This window comes from Lissotriton helveticus, chromosome 3_1, assembly GCF_964261635.1.
Source record: "Lissotriton helveticus chromosome 3_1, aLisHel1.1, whole genome shotgun sequence".
NCBI classification, from domain to species: Eukaryota; Metazoa; Chordata; class Amphibia; order Caudata; family Salamandridae; genus Lissotriton; species Lissotriton helveticus.
This window is the reverse complement of record NC_136061.1, coordinates 779,164,620-779,173,789: the sequence shown is the minus strand read 5'-3', so window position 1 is coordinate 779,173,789 and position 9,170 is coordinate 779,164,620.

The window sequence follows — 9,170 nt, the reverse complement described above, 5'->3', positions numbered from 1 at the left end:
GATACTCACAAACCCATGCAGCCACTTACACACCAACTGACAGACTGATACAGACATTAACACATATTAGTCCTTAACCCATGCATTCACTAGGACATTTGTAATCACTCACTGATACAGTCAGTCACGCACCCACTAATTCCGCCATTCAGACACTCATACATCCACTCATTCTTCACTAAACCTTGGTGTGTGTGTATATACAACATTCTTAAACTTTTCAGAGGCACTCAGTCACTGGATGATGTCATCAGTGATATCATCCGTGATTTCACTGACCATGTCATGAGTGATGTAATATGTGATGTCATCAGCAGTGCATAACTGGGGCGTGAGTTATAGTTAGCTCAGCTAGCTATAAAGACTGAATTTCTCTGGTTTTGTATGAGTGAAATGTCAGCCTAACAATAACGTCCCTGAAACCTGTGCTTTTTTAAGTGAATTTCAACGTTTTTTTAAATGCTAAATCTTAACTATAACATCCCTAAAACCTCAGTTTTTTTCAGTGAATTTCTAAGGATTTTTAAATGCTAATTTCGAACTATGTCTACATAGGTAGAACATGTACAGAAAGAGGAAGAAAGCCGCAGAAAGAAGCATGAGAAGTGCAGTAAGAGGGAAGAGAGGTGCAGAAAGAGGAACAAAGGTGCAGAAAGAAGGAAGAAAAATACAGAAAGAGGCAACAGAAGTCCTGAAAGAGGAAGAAAGGTGGAGAAAAACGCAAGAGAAGTCCAGAAAGAAGCAACAGAGGCACAGAAAAAGGCCTACTTTGACTGTAACTTTCCACAGGCTCATACAAAATAGCTGTTAGAACTGGGGGTCTCTAGTTGGCAGAGCTAGGTACCTTTGACCAAGTAGGGACCCTTACTTCTAGTCAGGGTAAAGGGGCACACACTGTACATAACCCCTGCTCACCCCCCTTGGTAGCTTGGCACAAGCAGACAGGCTTATCCCGGAGGCAATGTGTAAAGCATTTGCGCACACACACAACAGCAACAACATCCTAGGCACACCACAAAAGGAACTCCACACAAGGTTATATAAAAAGAACTTCTGTATTGTCAAAACACATCAGATAGAAATCACACGTGTACATTGTGCCAACTGGCACGGGCAATATTCACAAGGGATTATTTACAAGACAGGGCCACCTGGACCACTCTCAGGAATCAGCACTCAGCAGAAATACTGTTAGAAATAGCACTTCGTAGAACTTAGAATAAATGTAGCACAAAAGAACAATTATAGGTAAGAACACATTATGCATAAAACACATTCAGAGGGGTCACAGGCATAATGGGGCCATTTTAAAACACCATCTTTCCTGGTGTATTTGATCCATACTTCGTTGTATGTGATGGCGCCTACCCCATGTTTCACATATAACTCGTAAGTTGGAGTTCCAACCAGAGGAACCGGACATGAGTCCTCCAATCGGGAGTCCCTATTATTACAACCAAGACAAAACAAATTTCCAAGTCTAAGACTAGGCATCTTCGCTCTCTAGTCTAGTTCCAAACGTCAAAGGATTATCAATTACGATATTTCTCGTGAAAACACGAGTCCTTCGGTTTTGGTGCTTGCAAGTACCAACAATTATCCCAAAGGATACCCAAGATTAAGACCAACTAAGGACTGGGAGACGCTCGATTTATACTTAACTGAGATATCGATGACGTCACCAGAAGACTCGTTTAGTGTTTCGCTCTACCAAACTTCAAGGGTCCAAATCAGGGCGATAGCCAGGGCAGCAGTCCTTGTAGCCGTCGGGAAGCGGGGAACCTCGCAGCAAAGACCTTCGGACCACGTCGACATGCAGGGGTCGATGAGGTGGTTGGCCGTCCTCCGGAATTTTCACACGAAGCTCCTCACGAACCTCTGGCTGACTGGTACCACTGGAATCGCCCCAAACGTTGGGCGCCAGCTGAGGTACTGGGTTTTTAAGAACCGGCACAGAACCGGTAACCCAGCGGTGTCAGGGTACACCCAGAGACCTCGGGTTCTTCCTGATCCAGACCACAGAAACTCAGAGTCTTCTAGGTGAAGTCAAAGATCGATTTATTGGCTGCAACCAAGGTAACAAGTGTCCTAGAAGTACAACACACGGGGAAGTATATTCTCAGGAGACTGCTCGAATTTACAAAGTCAGGCTTCTCTCTTTATACAGAATATTCGGCTTCAGGCAAACATTCTTCGAATTTGCAATATATCATTTACAGGTTTTGGTTACAAAGGAAAAGCAGAGTCATGATGACATGTACATATTTCACGTTGTGCTGCCCACAACAAATCACCCGGCAAGGCCCAACATTTCATCAGATATCGGTGGACCCCCAATAAAACAGGCACCCCCCCACCATAAAGTAAGTGAAGCAAAAAGAGTAGAGACAGATGGGAGCAAGATACGGCAGGTGTGCGCGCTGAAATGGTTTTATGGCCTGTTGAGCCCTGATGCTATCTTGTTCGGCCACTGGGAGGGGAACTGACCTAACGTGTTCGGCCCGGGGCAATGGTTCCAACTTGCACAGGTCATAGGAAAGTCGATTAAGGAGTATGTGTCCTTGTGGAATTGAATTCAGCTGGATTAAGGCCTAAGTAAAGGGCAACACATAAATGGAGGCCAAGGGTTCAGGACGTGAATGACGATTTCGAGGTGAAATCGTCACCAGAATATGCTGAAAATATTTGTACATGGTATGCTCGTCATTCTCGGTCTTTTGATACCAAATTCGTCATGTTTCGACGAAGTTTTAATTCTCGAGTCCAGGGCGATTACATGAATCCAGAATCTTCAGAACCACACTCTGCCGTCTGCCTCCACCCCCCAATAAGAATGAGATAAATATACATTAAAGGTAAAATAATAAACACTTACCTTGACTGCGGTGTCCCCGGGCTGCCGAACTCCTCTTCCTCAGCGTTTCACAGTGATCTGCACATGCACGCATGCCCGCGCATTTGCCCCAAAGGACGCTTAGCATCAATGGGTACTTCATCCCCCAACATAAGCATGCCAGGAGGTGCATTTTCAGAGTGTTTGACAAAGGGGGCTGGGGCCTCCAACGAGGTGTCCCCCTCCCAGGCCATTATTGGCCCCGGGGACCTCATCCCTCGGGGCATGGCCAGATGGTTGGGGACCGCAGAGGGAGCCTGAAGGTCCCCAGAGTCCCAACCGGCTTCTGCTCCTTGCTGGAGCTGGCACGGATTTTTACCCCCAGGGAGCTGCTGACATGCAGCTCCCTGGGGGTAAAAAGCAAAGTGCTCCACTTGAACAAGTTAGAGCAAAATTCTCTCACTTGCTCAAAGTGGAAAACTTGTTTGCTACCGCCATCTCATAGCAAACTGCAATGTCCAGGAGGTGGACAACCCAGGACATTGCTGGAGCAGGCCCTGAAGGGTTGCAATCTCCAGGGTAATTTATGGCTCCATGAGGGGGGCCACGCGGCCCCCGCCAACAGTATTGAGCCCCCGGGGAGCTGGGGGTCCCAGGGCTGTGTGGGGGGGCTTGAGCCCCCCACACTTTATTTTCTAATGTAGCTCCTGGGAAGTGGCTGTCCCCAGGGCTCCGTGGGGGGCTGGAGCACCCCACAAATCTTTTCAATGTAGCCCCGGGAGGTGGCAGTCCATGGGGCTGCATGTGGGGGGCAGGAGACCCTCCACGCACATTTTTTTTAAAAAGACCCAGGGAGGGGGCAGTTCCCAGGGCTGCGGGGGGGGGGGCCAGCATGGCCCCGGCAATTGATGAACATAGCCCCGGGGAGGTGGCGGTCCCCCGCATGTATTTGGATCATTGCCCCCAGGGACCTGGCCCATCCGGGGGCCTAAATAAACAAAGCGGAGGAGCATGCGCTTTGTTTTGTAAAACTTTTCAGCCAGATTCGCAGATCCAACGTGAATCCCGCCAATTTATTTAAAAAAATAAGGATTTTTGGGGCCCTGTGGGACCCCCTGAGCAGGCCTAGGGAGTCAGGGTGTTTCTACCCTGCCCCCTTTTCTTAGTTTTTAATGTTTATTAACCTTTTTCCTTGTGACTCGGTTCAACTGAGTCACAAGATGGCTGACAACACTTCCTGGTTGGCACTGTTGGCAGCCAATCAGATAGCAGGCTCGCGGATCCTCCGCGGCCATAATTTGATATCTGAGAAATATTTAAACTTCTCAGGAACTACTGAACAGATTTACACCATTTAACAAAAAGAGTAGTTTCTGAACCAAGAGCTACCTTTTTGCCAAATCTGGTGTAATATCATTCAGCAGTTCGGGCTGTAGCCGTGTCTAAAGTTTCCTGTGGAAATGAACATGAATAAATGTGTTTTGGGATCCCCCTTTTTCTTGGCCCCGCTTGACGAATCACTCCGAATCTTTCAACACAGCAGCTGAAGTGAGTGGACCAATAGTTTTGAAAATTTCGCGAAGATTTGTCAAACGGCGCCAAAGATATTGGTAAAAGAAAAAACCCTTTTTGAATAGAAACAAGGTCCTAACTCTAACTACCTACTGGTGACTGAAACCCAAATTATCAAATGGTGGGGTTTCATTGAAGACGTCTGCATTATATGGAAAGGTTTGGTTGAAACAGCCAATGAATTTGTTAAAATCATCAAAAATAATGTTTATAATCTAGAATGAATTGCTTAAATCAGTAGTACCAACGTCCAATTCCTAGATGTAGAGCTTTATGTTGAGAATAGTCAGAATAGTCAGATACAAACTAAGCTCCACAGGAAGAGTACAGCGGGGAATTCAATACTTCACGTACAAAGTGCCCATCCGCAACATCTGATCTGATCAAAAGCATACCATACGGAGAGTTTTTGTGTATAACAAGAATTTGCAGCTCAGAGAAGGACCTTATACAATGCCATAATGATTCCTTATAAAGATTTTTGGCACGAGGATACAACATTAGTGACTTAAAAGCAGCACTTACAAAGGCCAACAACTGTAGTCGTGAGGACTATTTGGGTACAGTATCTAAGACCACTAAGAGATCTACAAATTCTCCCCAAAGCACAGAAACCATAAGATTAATAACCACCTTAAGCTGCCAGGACAAAGAGATTAGAACAATCATTTACAAGAACTGGCCCATCCTAAAAACTGATCTAACCATGTCCCAAATGGTGCCTGATCTCCCTCAAATAACATTCAGGAGGGCACCCTCAATGAGGGATACCCTAGTTAAAAACAGTCCTGAGGTAATGGAGTCAGGAACATGGTTATCCAAACGTGATGGGTTTTTCAAATGCAGCTCGTGCAGAACATGTACATTTGGTACCAACACATCTGAATTTTACAATGCCTTTGAAACACCTACCAGCAAAATAAACATGCAAGACTGACCATGCAGTATACATTTTTGAATGTTCTTGCAAGTTGAAGTATGTAGGAGGCACCACATTGCAAGTATTTACACACATACTCCTGCACTTGCATGCTATTTTCAACTCTGACTCTAATTACCCAGTAGCTCTTCATTTTTAACTAGTACATCCACACAAAGGGCAGCATACCCACTATAGTTAGTCTGGAGCCAGGACAGGAAAGGAAGGATGACAGGGAACTTCAAAGGGGAACCTCTAGAAGATGTTTCCCCACTTGACTCAGACACCAACTCTTCAGTACATGTGGCTACTCTGCAAGGAAGAAGTACTGCTGTGCTGCTGAAGAACCACCACTCTGCTGGACTGCTGCCCTGCTGGACTACTGCCTTGCTGTGCTGCTCCCTTGATGTGCTCACCTGATGCCTGCCACCCTATTGCCTAGGCGAGAAGGACCGGACCTGCATCTCTTAAACCCAGACCCCCAGAGTGAGTCCAAGGGCTAGTTGACTGCCCTCTGACTTGAGCCTCAGGGAACAGAAGGCTCCAACAACCTTGACCCATCACCTGTACTCTGCCATCTGTGAGTCTACCCGCCAAGTGGTGCCACCCTAGTCCTGGACCCTTGGAAGTAGGCCAAAGGTACTCTGCCAGTCGGAGTGGATTCAGCAAAACCGATGCATGTCCTCTGCTCAACTGCACAATCCTGAGCAGAACCTATGCATCGTTGCTACTGTGTGGATTGGAACAGTCACAAAGACCCGCATGACATTGCAGCCCGCAGCCTTATTAGAACTGCTGCTGCGCGACGCATCCACAAGGCCGACCCTTGCTGACAGCTTCCTCGATGAAGATGCCAGGTTCCTCATGGCATCTTAGCAGCTCCTCGAAACTGATGCATCGCCCGACATCGCCCGACTGGATGGCACATCCTCAACTTTGGACTTCACATCACAAGCTCTGGTCGACGGGATCCTCGATGATGACACAAGACTTTGCATCGCAACATCATCACATCTTAGAACTGATGCATTGCTTCAGCTGTGCAAGGCATCTTTGACACAGATCCCCTCAATGCTCTGCAAACTAGCATTAAAGGTACTCTGTTCAGCGAGCGTAACTGGGTCCCTGTAGCTGGCCCGTGCTCCATCATGTCAGTCTGAACTTATGAACTTATGACTTTGTTCCAGTCCAGCCCGACCAGATATCCACAGTTGGCGCTTTATGCCTGTTTGCGTTATTTTCACTGAAATCTTTAAAATTGAATATCTCTGGTTCTACTAATTGATTTTTTGTCATTTTGATCTTGTCTTATTTATTAAAACTAGCTCTATGTTTCTAAGTCTGTTGGGGGCTCCTTTTGTGGTGGGTTTGTTATTGTTTTAAGTATTGCCCAAATGCTTTACATATTGCCTCTGAATTAAGCCTGACTGCTCTGTGCCGAGCAAATTAACCTGGGTTGAGCACAGGTTAATTTAGAGTTTGCTTTTGACTTCACCCTGAGGCAAATTGTGGTTGCTGCTTTGGAAGGTTTTCACCCCCTCAACCAGTAACACAATTTCTTTCAACAAGGTAGAAGAATAACTGTTTATGTGATATTAGATGTTAAATATTGTTATTTGAAATGCACCATTTATGGGATGGAGCAGATCTGCAAACAGTAGGACAGGCTTCTCCAACGCGTAGCTTGTGAGCCACTGGTAGACTGTTAATTGAGAGGAAATGAAAAATTATAAGTTTAAAGGACAGATAAAGAATATCCTACAGATTTATGAATAAAGTAAGATCGTTGGATAACATGAACTATTGACTCCACAGCATCATTTGAATAAGGAATCCTGGTAACCCCAGGAGATTAGAGAGAAGTGCACCAGGGAATGCTTTCAATGTTCTATTGTGAGCACTACTTTTGATATACTGGTAGCTCTCCCACTACCTGAAAATAGCTTCACCAATGTGCAGCACAGATTTTTAAATTAGAAACTTTTGAGGGTTGAAATAATGCATGCATCTCAAAATAGAAAGGTGTGTCTTCACTATGAAAATGTGTGTGTTTTCAGACCTCATAAGCTGACGTTTGGAGAAAAATGTATTTCCAAAATCTGTTTAAAGCTTATATTAAAGCGACCATATTACTACTATTACCCTGGTGACTGGGGCACTGCAACTATTACCACCCAGTATTACCCAATTAGAGGAATTCCAAATTGAAAAAAGTATTTTTACATTAGCACTGGCAAAACTGCAGGATACACTGAGGTGATAGCTGCTGGGAATCAAGCATGTAGTGGCCACTAAACTAGTCTTATCTTACGTGGTCACAATTACAACACTAATAATATTAGTAGCTCAGGATCATTCTCATTGAACATAGGCAGCTCTAGTCACAGAAAAGGTTGGAGGCCATATTTAAAAAGTGTAAACCTTATTAAGAGATAAGTGTTATATATAATATATTCAAAGTTTATGAATCTTGTACTAAAGTGTTTGTATACAAGTTTGAAAACGCATTTGTTAACTTAAAGAGTATAGTGTGTGTTACAGTAGTTACTAAAGATATGTTTACATGCTTGGACAACATACATACGAGAGGAGTACAGGGGTTGAAATAGCTGTGCTTATCTCCAACAGATCGGGAGTCTTTTATAGCTTCTGCACATGTTGCACCTGACTACTGCAGCCACCATACCATTAACTGTTCCTTGTGTTATGAAAGTCTGCACCTGTGCTGTTCATGGTACCCTAGTTGTATGTAAGTAAACTGGTTGAAATCCTTTCCACTGTGAGGAAAGGCAGTGTGTACAAGGCTGGAACGCACAGAGTTGAATGGGATGTGTTAGAAATTGGGTCTTTAGTTGGCAGAGGTTTGCACCATGTCCAAGTAGGGACCCACACTCCTGGTCAGGGTAAGTGTAGTACATGTTAGGTTTACCTGTGCTCACCCTGGGGTAGCTTGGCTCAGAACAGTCAGGCTAAACTAAAGGCACAATGTGTAAATTATTTTTACACACCCACACACACACACACACTCTGAGAGCATCATGAGGGCACATTTTACTCACATGCACAGAGGTATTAAATTGAATCTGTGCCTGTATTGTCTGTTGGCAGGACTGCATTTTTCTGGTTTGTCTGATGGCATCAGTGCATATGTTTATTTATTTAACTTTTTATTTAATTTCTTTAACAGCATTTAGTCAAAAATCTCCACAAGGTGTACAGGATACACCAATAAACCTGTTTTTAAAATGGATAGACAGCCACATCCTAACATGTACACATTGACACTGTTCAGGTACTAGATCATAAAATAATATGGAAGGGGGTAGCAGGGTGTGGAAAGAAAATACAATACTAACCCAGAGCAGCATAGTGTACCCTGTCTTGCAGAGGAGTAGCCAACGTGTGCATTACAAAATAAAACGAAACAGTAACTTTTGAAACCATCTGCCCGGCGCTCTCACGACAGCTAATCAGAATTGTGTGACAGGCAATGCACAAAATTCACTTTACCGACTCCACGGCCGTGGCCCAATTCTGAGTGGTCAATACTGTACCTAGGCAGTCATCCCTTTTTGGGTTTACCCCGGGTTAAAAATTCCTTGCATGACCCCGCAGTGCTGCATACAATGCCCAAACCACCCAATAGCCTAGCCCGGTTGTTAAGAAGCATTGTAAGCCCAAGTGCAGTAGCAGATTGGCCTGTCCTGGTGCCCAGGTGTCCCCGATGGCTGCCAGAACTGCATTGTGCGCAGAAAAAAGACCTGCTCCAAGCCCATAGAGTACCTTCAGCCCCTGAAACGAGAGCATATCACCATCACCGTATAGATCACCCAGATGGGTGAGCTC